This window comes from Macrobrachium rosenbergii, chromosome 59 (assembly GCF_040412425.1).
Source record: "Macrobrachium rosenbergii isolate ZJJX-2024 chromosome 59, ASM4041242v1, whole genome shotgun sequence".
NCBI classification, from domain to species: Eukaryota; Metazoa; Arthropoda; class Malacostraca; order Decapoda; family Palaemonidae; genus Macrobrachium; species Macrobrachium rosenbergii.
Window position 1 is genome coordinate 31,809,614 of NC_089799.1, and position 13,922 is coordinate 31,823,535.

Consider the following 13,922-nt stretch of genomic DNA (forward strand, 5'->3'; position numbering starts at 1 on the left):
AGTTGCTTGGAATTTTTACTATTATCAGCACCAAACACCATCATTCGTGATCACTATGCTCCACTTTCAAGACTACCTGTATTACGGACAACAAAAGGTCAGGAATAGATGGACTAACTGACGGCAGTTCTTTCCTCAGTCGAAGCTCTAACAGAACTACCAACGTTTGGCTCTTACTGGACTGTTGTTTGAGGACAAAGTAATCTGTGACTGGCTGAAAATGAAGATGACGCTTTCTCCCATGTGCTGGTTCAAATGGGCCATCACGTGTCCAAAACATTGCGGCTTTGGATGAAGACTTGAGTGGCTTGTCCGGGTCACTTGGCCTAAAAAAAAGTGGCTTGTCCGGGCCACATGGCTTAAAAAAAAAAGTGTTAAAAACGCAGCATACAACCTCAGCATCCTCAACATTGCATCGTTGTCAACTCAAAGTTGCTACTTTCATATGTCACATACGCTGGTTCACAAGAAAAAAAAATTGATCCACTGACCTTACTACTTATCAAAATCCACAGAATAATTCATCCACTGATCATTATATTAGTTTTCTAAATCAAAATCTTACAGCACAGCTTCCCAATACCTCTTATCAATGTTATACCACCCTTATCCTTACAAACATTTCTATCATCGCTCCTATATAAAATGGAACAATTATTCCTCTCAACAATTTCATTGGGCCATATCCTCCAGATATAGCCTACGAATAAAACCTACCCATCCACTCAATCTTACTTGAATCACCATCCCACTGCATTTCACTTATGATCCCATTAACTCTTGGCTCATTTCCATTCTTTTTCCCTTAAATAATAATTTACACAACCACTACTGTAATTTCCAAAAGCATTTTCAAATTTGGACTGACCTCTCCTTTCAGTGCAGCATCCAGATCTACCTCTCCTATAACCTTTACATCTCACACCAAATCTTCAAAAATACTCACCACACACAAACTGAGACACTTACACACACACACACACACACACACACACACACATATATATATACTGTACATATATACATCCAGGGAGTTGAATCTCAGCCCTTCAGAAAGCACCAGGTTCAGCCGGACTACGTAACTGTACCTCGATTAGGGCCCTAATCTCAGGGTAAGAGCATCTTCTGCCTTGTGGATTGACATTCCTCTAGGTAAAAGTGAGATTCACCATACAACATTGCGACCTAGCCCAAGGAAAACATTAGATATCACCAGCAGCAGGATGAGAGATAGGGTTAAAGCATTGAGTGCTTTGTCTCCTTGAATTCAACACCAGACCCATGGTAGATGACTTTAGTTAAAGCCAAAAGCCCATGGCAGGGGTCATTGGCCTTAACAAGGAACTGTAGGCTAAAAAGGGAGTGGATATCCTTCAGTGTACTTAACCAATGAATCCTCCTTGGATACTTCCAGGAACATGGAAAGGCACAACTTGGAAATGTCCCCTAGTGTCAGGCATATGGAGGTGTTAAGAATCTATTGGTTTATAAATAATATGTGCTACACAGTCAAGAGGAAATTTCATTGCTTACCTTTTTCTACAGAGTCGAGAAGTTCCATCTATTGGTAGCTTGATAGTGACCGCATCAAAAAGGCTACTTGTAATGTACATTCGTACATACACATGTACAAACATCTGAAGAAGTCAAATAAAACCCTTGTTAAAGAAATGCATAAAAATAAAGATATGGGAATTCCTCCCATGTTACTTATAAAGTACACACAATGTAATAAATGCTTGACACAAGTGAGATATACGTTAATTGAAAAGAACAATCTACAGTTTGGGAAATCTAAAATGATTCCTACCTCCAAACAGCAATGTTCACAATTCTTAATCGACAGGTCTTGAACCACAGAATCTTCCCTGAAGACCTCTAATAATTCTCGAATAACAAGTTGTTTGATAATTAATCCCTTCACACCCTGGGAAACCACCCAGAAGAAATGCACCTACTAACTAATTAACCGGAACCTGGACGTTTCTGGCGAAGGCACTCATGAAGCCTTGTTGCGAGGCAGGAATGTTTTCATGGCTCGGGAATACCTGACATATTTAAAACATATACAGTTTTACTAATTAGGACACGCACCAGGCACCAGCTAATCATCCTCTCAAGGTTCTCCACAATGCCTTTAGTCACACTTATTAATAAAAAATCTACTGTGTATTGTAATTCATAAAATACTTGTGACATATAAGCTTTTCATATGGATAAACTGAAAAATATTTACTATAATGCTAAATCCCTGAATCACTCTTGAAAACTAGAACAAGCAAAAAATGGACATCTTAGCTGTTTGTGAATCATGGTTCAAATGAATGATAAAAGAGAGATTGGAATGATATAATGTATTCAAGAAAAGTAGATAGAACTAAGAGAAAAGGAATAAATATGATCCTGGGAGAAAAGGAATAAATATGATCCTAAGAAAAATGCAAAAATACAAACACCAATTGACTTGAGGGTAGGAAATATATATATATATATATATATATATATATATATATATATATATATATATATATATATATATATATACATTGTTGTCAAATGCAAAATAAAGGAGCAGATGTTAAGTGGCCTTCTGGAAAAGTCAGCACTGGCAAACTAGTAAAAAACTTCTCAAATTTTAAAAAATGCTTTCTTTAGCCTCTGACCCTAAATAAAACTAACATCCTTCTGTAAATGTTTATTTAGAGAAGAGGTAACAAGAATGAACTGAGAAATGAACATCATGTAGAACATGGCTGAGGCTACAAGGGATTTGAGAGACTTTGCATTTGCAAGAGTTGGGAGTTTATGAGACATGAATTTCATCTACTGTTAGTTCAAGTCCTTGATAAGTAACTTGTCTTTTAAGCTGGATAATTTCTAAAACGTTTTCTTCCTTGGCATGTTGTGTGCTTGTAACTCCAAGCATCTCAGATGCGAGTTCAAACCATTTGAGGGCTAAAAGAAAGTATGCTCGAGCTGACAGTCTACAGGGCTTATATAGTACTGATTTTGGATAGGGAAATAAAATAATTTCTGCCGTGGCATGCTTGCTGAAAAAATCTACTCAATGCTCATCAACAAAAGCACTTGGCATCTCACATCTTTATATCTGATCGTCTCTCTCAAGAACTCTAGGATTCTTTCATCATTACTCTTGATATCTCCATGGGGGGGTTTCAACAAGATCTATGATTAATTCCTGTTAATGGAACTTTATGTTCATAATTTCACCCTACTGCTAGATGGTTTCAAGTTACTTATCTGAGCAATCTACTTTTACTATAGGTGACAAAGCTACAGCTGGACCTTTGCTGTTTTAGAGGTATTCCTTGAGGGTTTGTTCCTTCTGTTATTCCTTTCAGTATTCCCATTGGTGATATACCACGAACACCTTATTTTCTACTGAACCGCATGTAAATTATTCATTATCCATTTTTTCTCAGCTGCATTTAGAAGCTCATTTTCATCTTCCTTATTATTGTCTGACTCCATAAATATGGATTCACTACAGATGGTACCTTAATATGTGGCAGAAGAAACGAGGTTCCCCTTAAAGCCTAAAAGAATAATTATTTTTGAAAGCCGAATATAAAAAAAAAAAATTAGAAATAAGAACATTCATGCTTACATTATTTGGAGCTTGGAAGATAACAGAAGTCTATCTTGAAAGAGTGGCACTATGGTCCTGGCTAAGTGTTCCTCTAGGGAAGGTAGACATATACCTTAAGGGCAATAAGTTCTTTTCCTCTATGGAACTCCTTGGGATTTATGACATACTCTATCCTTGAACTGTACTGTTCTCATACCAAAGAACAATCTTGTATTAATTTTAACTGCCATGAGGTCACAGCTTGCTTGTTCTACAGATGTTATGTTCTGTAGATATTACCATGTTGTCGTTGACAGCTTCTGTATCCTGTTCCATTTCATCTCTTAACCCCAGATTCCGGAACCCCAATGCCCATATGTCACTGATGAATTCTAGAATGAACCACAATTTCATCAGACTTCCATGCTATTCATTTTTAGAATGCACAGTTCTCTGCCTTCCTCTAAAATTCTTGAATCAATTAACCCACTAATTATGTAGCGAGTTGGTCGTCCATTCGGAAAAAAACGAAATTGTACATGGTGCAATATATATATATATATATATATATATATATATATATATATATATATATATATATATATATATATATATATATATATATATATATGCATATACAGTATGTACAAATGTGTGTACACAGACAGGAGGGGCTAAGTTGCTGAACCAAACAAATCTTCTATACATTCTAGAGTTCTAGTTTACTCCTGAGGCCTCGATCTTTGTTAAAAGAGGCACAGGTCAGGTCTCAACTTCCAGAAATATGAGAGAAAATAAAATCTTCTAGACATATCACGTGTATAAACTCAGACAGGGTCAGCGATTTCTTGTTTTCTTTCTTTTAAGCAACCCCCTCCCGCGCATGTGTTAGTAATCCTTTGTATATATGTATACCATGATGAATGTATGTATAAACGTTTGTATTCGTATGTATACTTGAGTCTCGTTTCGCTTACGTCTGGCTTAATTTCTATTTGCATATCTAATTGTTGGAGGCTCAATAATTAACTTTAGCTCTTTGCTGGTTATGTTAAATGTAAGTCGGGGCCATTACCTACCATGGATAGTTAATTATGGCGTCACAATTTTTCTTAGCCCGATAAAAATAACGGGTTTTGGGCGGCTGAGAATTAAATGAACATGGCCTCATGCAAACGGAAATCTGGGATGCTCTAGAAATAGGAAATAAAACCTTAAACATGCGTGGTAATTTCGAGGTATTTCAGAGGGATGATTTTAATTAGCAATGAGAAAGAAATTAATTATGGAACGGAGCTGTGAAGGGGGGGGGGAAGGGAAGGTGGTCTCGGGCCTCTTCCTTCCACCGCCAAAGCAACGGTTTCGAAACAGTACACTAATCCGCTGGCAAATGCCTGCACGAATTTCCCGTCTGAACCATGAATGGGAAATATACATGAATGCCACAGAGGCTAAATTAGCGTGACTATAGAATGCGTTATATACACAGTATTACTAAAAGATCATCATATGTACTGTAAGTGGTCCAAGAACTACAAATTATTTAAGGGTTAAATGTGTAAGTACATTTAAAATGCAACAAGTGAAGGACGAGAGGATGCACCTAGAAAAGCCTATGGAGATGAAGGTCCAATGCTAAATTTATCTGTATAATCCTTTGAACCAGAAAATGACAGGAAGACTAAAGGCAAGCACAATCAGAAATTGATATATGGATTCACTGTTTTTATTACGTGACGGGCGGCTTACTGGCGAGCGTAGCACGCACTGGAACCCGGGGCTGCTGTCTCCCCTACCTCCCGATCCCCACCTACCCCGCCCCCAACCCGGAGGAACAAACAGGTTTGCAGGAGGAGGGTGGATGTCTCCCCTACCTTCCCGTTCCCCTACCAACCCCGTCCCCGCCCGGTGCGGACAAACAGGTTTGCAGTGGGTGGGTGGCTGTGCCATGTCTCCTCTGCTGACACCCAGGGGAGGACAAACAAGATCAGATCCACTCGGATTTTATTATTATAGATTCTTCGGCCGAGTCCCTACACCTGATCTTATGACAACAAGCTGATCCGTTTATCAAGATACATGTAGATGGAAAGAGATAAAGAAACAAAGGACGTTGTAAAGAACAGCAACCCCAGAGTACCTGAGGGTTGTTTATCTTAACAAGCTAATATTTGGGGTGGCTGATGTTAACAAGCTCATTCTGATACTGGCGGTGCATCTGTTTGTTGTCGGCCAAATGGAATGTCCCTTCGCCGTGTTCAGTACTGGGGGGTGGCTGATGTTAACAAGTTCATTCTGAGGATAGCCAATCTTTACATGGGTACTCTGGGGTTGCGGATCTTTACAACGTCCGAAACAAATAGTAAGAAATAAAGGAACATAAAAAAATATATAAATCAGCTGTATGATCTATTCTCTGAAATTTCGACCTTCCAATTTCAGTATATCCATTTTACAACACATTTCTACTTGGCAAATTCAGCGTTCGTTGAATTAAGGACTGTTACTCGTATCTAGTTCTAACAATCTTCACGAGTAAAATTAACAAACTATCATAAGCAGCCACTTATTGCACACCTAGTATTTAGTGTCATGGTAGAGATTAACTGATTTCGAATACAAGTATTGAACCTTAATTCAACATGCAAGTATACGCAAGTACACAGTGCAGTTCATATCAACTTATATCTCTCTTTATGTTTGTTGGCTGTGGTCACTGTCACCCTTCTTCCACCCCCAAAAAGGCGTAGGCTCAAATTCTGGTCTGGTTAGGAAGACTTGCACAATTCTCTTTGATTGTAAGTTATTCACAAGGTATAGTGAGTTTGATATTATGCGTTATTTGTGGATTAATATTTGAAAGTATAAACGTAATGTTTAAGAGGGACTTTTAACATTTATGAGAATACACACACACACATATATATATGTATGCACACACACATATATACATATATATGTGCATGTATATATACATATATTTTTTATCATATCACCGTGACATTTTTTTATATTAAAAACATTAGGCTACAAATTTCATTTAATATTCAAATCACTCTACCTTGGAAATAATACAGGAGGGGAATTATAACTGATAAATGGTTTGTCACCTGGGTGATTCGATCCCCCAACAGTGACAACTTCCGACTTTAGTGAAGGATGTTGCTGTCGGGAGATCGAACCTCCCAGGTGACGAACCAGTTATCTATTATAATTCCCCTTCACTATTACTACCGAGATGGAGTGAACCGGATATTAAACAACATTTATAGTTTAATGTTTGTTAATATACATATAAATATATAATATATATATATATATATATATATATATATATATATATATATATATATATATATATATATATATATATATATGCTCAAATATAAAGCCTGATATAGCCCGAATATACCAAATTCACTGTAACTTAGGAATACCTTCCACCCAAAAGGAATTATATGTAAGTTCTCTTATACATAATTCGGCAACGTGGCCTCATCGTGATGTGGGTTCGTTTCCTATTACCGGACATCATAACCACTTCATATTTCTTGTACTTAGAACTTAAGGCTTTGTAGTGTCAAGCGTATCCAAAGAAAAGGGCGAAGAATTCGAGAAGTTAAGGGGACATTGTGTCTCTATTAATTACATATTTATCTGGTAAAATAGACTAGCAAGTTTTAGACACACACACACACACACACACATACACACACACACACACACACACACACACACATATATATATATATATATATATATATATATATATATATATATATATATATATATGACTGCTGATATGGAGGTAATAAACTTCATTAATTGTTCACCAATATATTTATGCACATGGTGTCAAGGCACAGGAGCACCTACTTTAGGACTGAGTAAGCATGGTAGTAGGAATGCCCCATTAATGGTGAATGCACCTCTCCTCATGAAGCCCACTGCAATTAGACTTTTCAATCCCCGTAGAATGACATGAAATAAAAATAGTACCACATTTATCCTGCTCTATGTGGTGTGAAAATCATGAAATGGCCTGTTTTGAATGGGCATGGATGTGGTGCAGAAAAGAAAAGCAGTAACCTAGCTATTTTGTTTCCAGAGACTGGAAGTAATGGAATTCTGCAAACAAAAATTGAAAAGACGACGGTGTGCAGAACTAGGGTTGGATGAGAGATGCAGAGCTATTGAAGCGGTAGAGTTATAGCATCAGGAAGACCTGTGAAGATGGAAGAGGTGTGAATGTGTCATTCATTCCAATTATCATATTGCTAAATGGGGTGAGGCAGAAGAAAAGGCTCCGATAATAAGTTTATTTGGTTCTCGAATGAAAATGAATTGCACAGAAGAGAGTAAGTATCCAGGTGAATCTGAATCATTGGGCTTTGCTCAGTTCTATTCACTCTTATACCATGAACTGTACTGATTTTACTGAAAAAGATGGTGACAGGGAAAGAGACGGCATACTTTGTAGAGTGGTAATTCTGGAAAGAATGAGAATGGAGTCTTGTGAAAATGTGTTCAAAAAGACGGTCTGATTGTTAAAAATCGATGGGTTCTGATGAAGTATGTTAATAATCATACGGTGTTTTAGGCTATGTGACTGCAAAGCAAAAAAAAGCAAAAAAAAAAAAAAGCAAGTTAATGAGTGTGGTTAAGAGCATGATAGAGATACAACTAAATGGGTCAAGACTGGAATAGCTAAGAATGCTTTCTGAATTCAAAGGCACTCCGAGATTATGGAAATACAAGTGCAACACTGTGGTACAATATTGAAAGTGTGACTGAGTAGCTGACCTTGGTGTGTTAGGTTTGTCTGGATGAGGGAATGATTCTAAAAGATTGGATAGTGCACTCCAACTGTATATGAGTGAAAATAAATTACTTGCATGAAGTATAACGGACTGAGGGTAAGAAATGTAGAGAAAGAGTGGTAAAAATATTAGAGTAACTGAACAGATCTGTGTTTTTAGTTGGACTGGTCCTTTGGAAAGTATGGAGTGTGGTAATTTGATAAAATTAGATATTTTAAGAAGCGCTGAGAGGAAAGGGGAAAGAGAAATGGAGAAAGTGCTGGTATGATAGGAAGCGGTATCTGAGTTGCAAGACCTTGATATGCAAGAAGCACATGTTTCTTGCAAGACTGGTGAAAGGCACAGTGTGAGAGTATTTTGGAGCATTACTGTGTTAATGATTAATTTTTTGGGTAGATATATGAAGCATCTAATGTTGTAGAAGTTGAAGAAAGGTTCGGGTTATCCTTGATTCAGCAGCTGAATGTCTGGAAAACAAACTGACTGCATATGCCAATGATGCTATTCTTGTAGCTGTTGTTCCTTCTCCAAGCCTTAGGTCTGTGGTTGCAGAATCCTTGAATAGAGATTTGGCATTCTTAAGTGGAGTAGGCTTTCAGGTATGAAGCTGAACCTTTCTCAAAGTATGATAGTCAAGTCTGGACATTTTTGCCCTTGCATCCCGATTTATATTTAAACGGTACAGTTTTAAATCTGAGTGACTCTTCCAAGATTTTAGGTGCAACTTTTGATAAGAAACTGATTTCTGATAAGCATATATATAATGATGCTTCCTTTGTTTCTCATAAAATTGGTATTTCGCTGAAATGCTTTCGAATTTTTCTCGATGAAGTTATTACATCTAAATTAGCTCCCTGCCTTGTTTGGAGCACTATTCTCCAGTGTAGTTTTCAGGTGCTGACGCTCATCTCAAACTGTTAGATAAAGTTATGTTGTCAGTGGCACAGACTTAGAGTTTACTATGATTCTTGCATAAAATGTTCTATAACAACAAACATCTGCACTCTTCTTTACCTGACCTAGCCGTTTTTGCTCACAACAATAGGCAGGCAGCTGCCTTCCTAGATTATTTATATCTGGAACAATCTGAATTAATGTTTGGACATGAATCATTGTATGATAATGAAACATCTAAAGGATTTCAATCTACGTACCCATGGTACTCCATCCAGCCTAACTTCACCTTACCACCTCTTAAATTACCTAATGTGGTCTTGTCCCTCTACGGTGTGTGGTTCCACAAATGGGCCTTTTCATCCATCTTTTCTTTTACCATTCACAAATTGGATTACACTGCTAATAACCTGAAGTTCAAGCAATTACGTGCCTGTTTGAAAGACCCTCATTCAAAATAACCTATGGCCTCAACATTACTGAGAATAATCATAAGATTATGACTGGCCTACTAAAGGATGATTATGTCATTGATGAGAACCTGCAATCATACCTACTGCGACACATAAGGACATTGCCCACCTCTCAAACACGACTTAAAGAGATTAGATTTTCCCATATCTTTTTTATTCGAACCTTGCCTCTATCAATGTTGGATGCTTGTTTGATAGAGAGGTAGGCGAAGATTTGCTAGCATAGGACTAATACAGATTTTGCAGTTATTATTCATTCATTTGTAGCTACTTCAGATTAAGGGTTATTAAGCACTAAGTACTCTAGGTTAGTAATTCATTAATATACTGAGTTATAGTTAAGTGATCTTATGACTTTTGTTGATATAGTCCTCCTTTGACTCCTCTGCTTATCCTCACCATTCTGTTCAGGAAGTGAAGTAAGAGGGAAATTAATAATATTCCCTAACATATTCTCTCTCTCTCTCTCTCTCTCTCTCTCTCCCTCCCCTTTCCACATTTTTGCTCTTTCCATATATGGGCATCTCACTTTTTTGAGGAAATTTGTTACATACACACATCTGAGTCCGGTAGGTTTTAGGGTAAATATACAAGTTTACATGTCACCAAAGTTCAAATTGTCCTTGTATTTAATATTATGGTCGCCTTTAGGTATATTATAAAGACAATCTAATGACTGGGCTTGGTCACGGAGTTAATAAAGGCCTAAGATGTTTGGCCATAGCTAAAGAATGAGGGGTGAGGGTAAGCCCTCTCACTGATTAATTTTTTTGTACTCTAGACTTCTAAGTCACAATTGTTTAGACTATGGAGGGTGAAGATAACATCATTAATGTTAGTCCTATATAAGAATTGTCATTCCAAAATTCGTTCTCCAAAAATTTCAATTTATCTCAAAAAAGCTCAATTTACCTCAACACTATGTTCAAGGATCTTTCGGTCGAAATTGTTACTGGTTATCAAACATGCTCGTTACCTTAATTTTGCCAGATGCCTGTGGAAATCTCACATTCTTCCAGGTATACTCATGGATAGTTAGTCATGTGACTTTTGGCATTCATTTGCGTCCGAGGTCATTAAAACCTTTGCCAGCCGATCCCCGTGAACTATGTCCAGGCCCTTGTAAATATTCATTAAATATTAAATCCTATTTTGTTGGCAACTCATGTGTATCTTCCTCCCACTCTTTCTAATCATTTTTTAAAAGTCTGCAAGCCCCTGACACATTTACATTCTCAGTGTTTTCTGTACAGCTCGATCGAGATCGAGGAATCAAAAGGCCTTCTGAATTACAGTTTTTTCCCATTTCTTAAAGCCTCTATTCTGTTATGCAGCTCGTCATCTCTGGGGTTTTTATAGAGAAGTCCTTGTGTGAAGTTTTTCACCACACTTTGGAGTATTATTCTGAGCTCTGTTCCATTACTATCCTGCTACAGGCGGTCTTGTAACGCCAGTCTGGTAGTGCCCTCCCACATTTTACTTTGGGAATCGGTAATCCTTAGCTGATTTTTAAAGTGTGTCCTTCTCTCTCCGGTTAAGCTCTGAATATTAAGCTGAATCGGTAATCCTTAGCTGATTCTTAAAGTGTGTTCTTCTCTCTGCATTTAAGCTCTGAATATTAAACTGTTTTAATAAGAGATTTGTGCCAATACTAGTTAATGAGTAGTCTAACCGTTAACCTTATGTGGTGCAATAATTAATAAGAGATTTCTGCCAATACTAGTTAATGAATAGTCTAACAGTTAACCTTACGTGGTGCAATAATTAATAAGAGATTTCTGCCAATACTAGTTAATGAGCAGTCTAGCCGTTAACCTTATGTGGTGTAATAATTAATAGGAGATTTGTGCCAATACTAGTTAATGAGTAGTCTAACCGTTAACCTTATGTGGTGCAATAATTAATAAGAGATTTCTGCCAATACTAGTTAATGAATAGTCTAACAGTTAACCTTATAAGAGATTTCTGCCAATACTAGTTATGAGCAGTCTAGCCGTTAACCTTATGTGGTGTAATAATTAATAGGAGATTTGTGCCAATACTAGTTAATGAGTAGTCTAACCGTTAACCTTATGTGGTGCAATAATTAATAAGAGATTTCTGCCAATACTAGTTAATGAGTAGTCTAACCGTTAACCTTATGTGGTGCAATAATAAGTGTTATTTTACAGTTAAATTCTAAAAATATCAAACATAACTTTATAAAGAAACATCTGTATATCCTGACATGGTAGTAATGAGTAATTCAACAGATATACCAATTTTCTCTTCCGTTTTAATCTGTAAATGCTTTTCTGCAGGTACATAGCTGCCTAATTGCTATTATCATTACGTAAGAAACTGTTTGTTAAATCCTCCAGCCTATTCTCCAATGCGTAAAATAGTTTTCCAGAAAGAAAATCTGGCAAAATAATAATTACTACAAATAAGTTAAGTGGATTATGTTTTCTTTTTCACGTAAAAAAATTGCGACAACCACAGTAACAATAACAATCTTAATATAACAACAGCTATTCTCACTGTTCTTATTGCTGTGCATCCTACTTTGAACGATGGACCGAAGTTTGGAAACTCCCATCTATCCCCAAAAATGTTACGTATTCCAGCATAAAAAATACAAACAGCTGTCTCTCTACTTGTCAAGTTATCAATCAACACCCTGCCTATGTTACGCGTTTGAAAAAAATATTTAGTTACTCATTTACCTTCGATTCGCAAAATAGAATAGGATTTTTTTTACAGCTTCAACATACATCACACAAACTTTTGAAAGGTCAGTTACCTCCGCGTAATAATTTCGTGTGTGTGTGTGTGTGTGTGTGTGTGTGTGTGTGTGTGTGAGTATGATTTACATTGTAATTAACGATCGGCTTGGAAAAAAGGCAACTGCTAAAGCACTCTTCTTTTTCCGAAGCTTCCCAAAACCATAACACGTCACACTGCCACCATATACGTTGCATAATTACCTACAATTACGAGATAACTAGATCGAGCTACCAGGTAACAAGCGAACGATAACATTAAGGTCATTAAGACGATATAGGGGTGGTGGGGGCGCTGGAGGTGCCAGGGGGACCTTTCCGGAGTGCGTATTAGAAAAGTTGAGATGAAGCAGGTGGCCTTAACACATCATCTTTGGTGGTATTTTAGTTATTAACCTTTGTGGTAATGTGAAATCGAAAAACACTCCATCAAAAATCCACAATAAAACTACCGATTCTCTCACTCACTGTCTTTCACATCACATCACATCACAAACTTACACACATCTGATGAGGATCCCGGACGATCGAAAACTGAAGCACACCTGAGGCCAACGTCTCAAAGAAAGGTTCAGAAGTTTGGGTATTATATCTACGGCGAGAAAACAAAAAAAAAAAATTCATACTTAACTGTTCATAAAAGATCTATGAAAAATTAAAGATACTGATCCAATCACCTCGTTAGAACAGGTTCCTCGGCAGCTCCCCTCTCTCTCTCTCTCTCTCTCTCTCTCTCTCTCTCTCTCTCTCTCTCTCTCTCTCTCTCTCTCTCTCTCTATATATATATATATATATATATATATATATATATATATATATATATATGCAAAGAAGTAGAGCAAGCATGCAACCCCAAAAAACTGTTATAAAACAAAATAAATTTTCATTGGCTCATCCTATTTTTTGAGGATTTTTGTTTAGTGCTTCAAATACCTCTCTTCCTCACCCAACCGTTTCTAGGTCTTCCTCTCCTTCTGAGCTCTAATACCTCAGAATTGTAAGCAGTTTTAAAATCACTATCGTTGTCAATTCTTCCCACGTGACCAAACCATCTCAGTTCTTTTATCTACACTAGCCTCTCTACCCACTTTTTCTCCATTCCTCACCCTGTCAATTCTCCTCACGTTACTCAACTTGGCAAACAGTTCACCTATAGTTCATCATCATCTTTTTCCTCCATAAGCATAAAATATTCACACTTCATTTCCTTTAAGAAGAGTTGGCTCTGTAATATCATTATACACTCTCACTTTGGCTTCCCATACACTTAAATTCTCTTCCTAATCTTTTATACACATCCAACTACCTTTCTTACTTTACCTATTCAGTTACTCACCTCTTCTTTCATCATATCATCATACTTTATGTTTAACACCATGTACTT

General features: G+C 37.0%; 1 protein-coding gene across 2 annotated transcripts in view; it reads right to left on the reverse strand.

The window, feature by feature from the left end:
- Nucleotides 1–13,922, reverse strand: part of LOC136837386 (uncharacterized) — a 618,148-nt gene that overhangs the window by 475,129 nt on the left and 129,097 nt on the right. Inside the window, exon 2 of one of the 2 annotated variants that reach the window (XM_067102149.1) lies at nt 1,534–1,637. The exons of the other annotated variant lie outside the window; for it this stretch is intronic. The gene's annotated coding sequence lies outside the window, so the exon portion shown is untranslated. The remainder of the gene's footprint in view (nt 1–1,533; nt 1,638–13,922) is intronic. 2 annotated transcript variants of the gene reach the window in all.